Here is a 2560-nt window from a genome sequence, read left to right as displayed (position 1 = left end):
GACACAATAATGGGTCAATTTCATTAAGGGCAATTTTGTTCACATTTTAATTCTCTTGGCTAAAAACAATTAAAACTATAAAGAGGCCTATTTTCAAAAACGCCTTATGCATGAGGCCCATATAAAAATGGAACTCTTTTTTTTCTCAACCAATAAAAGATTTGTATTATATCATTGAAAAAACTAGGGAAAAATTTAAAAATAATCTTCAAAGATAAAGTGTTCTAAAAAATAGCCCTCCCAATAATTTTAACTATTAGTCAAGAGAAAAAATTTTAGGATAAAATTACTCTTAATGAAACCTTCTCATATTCAAAGACATGTGTTTTAAAATTTTGCTACACATCATGTTGAAAAAAATGTTACTACATGCCATATTGAAAAAATTTTGTTACATGTCATGTTGAAAAAAAAGAGGTTATATGTCATATTGAAAAATGTTGTCGTTACATACCATGTTTAACAAAATTTTGCTACATACCATTTTAAAAAAAAAGGTTGTTACACGCTATGTTGAATAAACGTTATTGTTGCACATCATGTTTAAAAAAATTTGCTACACTCCATTTTAACTGTTTTTATCCAAGAGAAAAGAGTTCTAGACAAAATTATCTTTGATGAACCTCCTCATAGTCAAGCGCACAACAACATTACACACTAATTATTACACGACAAGATTTTTCCTTTCCCCTTTTATTTACCTAAACCCTAAACACTAGGTATTTTCCTAAACCCTAAACCCAAAGCTAACAAAATGTTTAGACAAGTTCATAGTAAAGTAAGTCAATCAATGTTGAATTTTTTGTTGTATTTTTTAGTGGGTTTTGTTGTTTGAACGCCATATTGCTTAACAATGTAGTTAAATGGAGTGGGTTTTGATGTTTGGATGCTATTTTTTTTGTTGATTATTTTGTTAAATGGCATATAATGTTGCTTGAAGTTATTGATTTTGCTGCTTCATCATGTGTTTGGAAATAGCATTATTGATTGCTTGGCTAAGGAGGGGGTTTTGTTGTTTGAATTTTCTTCTTTGTGTCATGTTGTTTCTTTAAATTCAATTTTTGTGTCTCTCTTGCTATTGATTTTTTTCTTTTTCTTATTGATTTATGCCTTTGGTTGTTTTTAGCAGCATACTTTCTTGCGGTTTTGTTTTTGTTTTATGGCTAGGTTGGTTCTTTTTGTTGTGATTTCTCATCTTGTGGCTGGCTCATTTTGTTGACCCTGTTTGCTATTTTTGCTATACTCTGGTTTTTTTTGTACAAAGACCACTTCTTTCCTTGTTTATTTAATAATATCTTTATCTTTTAAAAAAAAAAGAAATCTCTAGAAATGTTAGACACCATGCCCATTTAGGCCGAATGTTGTTAGAATGGCCTCTAACATTTGGAGACAATATGGGCATGGAATGTAACAGCATTTAACTTGTTCTGCATAGCATGTAACAACATTACTGTTCATGGTGTGTAGCTTATAGTTTTATTACTGTTTTTTTGTTGTAGATGGTTTTCATAAAGTACGAGAACCTTGAAGCATCACATGTTGTTCAGAGGGACAAATGGGCTTTCCATGTCGCCATTAACACCCATTGTAAGTAGTCGCACCTATAAGACATAAGTAACATGCTTCACATGGCAAAGAGTATGATACAGCGTAGGATACGTGCTTTGGGATGCTACTGAACGTATAACCTCAAGACTTCTTCTACATCGATCTCTTACGTAACATCTTGCTGTACGAAATCAATAATCTCAGCATAATGGAGCATCATTTCTAGTTTGTCATAGGCAAGACCAAGGTGCGCTTCTTCAAGCATGAGTTCTACCTTGTGACAGGACAGAAGTTTGGCCCCATGACGAATGTTTTATCATGCCCTTACGAACTCATCCCTAGAGGAATTCATGATAGATAGTAGGGAGGGGACAAAAATGTTACGTTATTACATGTGCTTAAAAGGTTCCGAGAAGGTAACTTTCAATGTTGGGGAGACACAATAAAGATGGCCCTTATCTTGCTCACAAATAATATTTTATAAGGACAAGACTACAATAGACAAGTGACATTGTGGCTGTTGGTGTTGGTCGAGGACATGGAAGCGTGGAATGCATTCCCATAAGGTCAATATGTATGAAAGTTGACTACGAACTACCTATTGAGGGGGTTTGAAGTTCCTCTCATGATGGCAAAGCCTATGCTTTTTCACTACAACGTATATGGATTTGCATAGGCGATATAAGTAGTGCCACCTAATGTTTACCATTTTTCTTTTCACATACATTTCATTAAGGTATGTTGTGTAGCATTTATGTAATTATAATGTTTACAATTGACTTGTAGTTTTGTGTGATGGAGGCCATTCCTGCTTTTCAAACTTTAATTACCTCCTGCATTGGCAACGTTTATCCATGAATATATAGATGGGAGTGCAAGCAGAAGCCAAAATTGTTCTACAAGTCAGTGGAAAAATTAGATCTAAGTAAGAAGGTAAGCGAAATGCTACTTTTTTTTTGTTGTCATATGTCAACTATCTTTTCAAACTAATTGTAATACAAGTTTTGTTCAG

The sequence above is a fragment of the Theobroma cacao genome, chromosome 9 (assembly GCF_053813885.1).
Source record: "Theobroma cacao isolate CCN51 chromosome 9, ASM5381388v1, whole genome shotgun sequence".
NCBI classification, from domain to species: Eukaryota; Viridiplantae; Streptophyta; class Magnoliopsida; order Malvales; family Malvaceae; genus Theobroma; species Theobroma cacao.
This window is presented reverse-complemented; position numbering follows the sequence as displayed.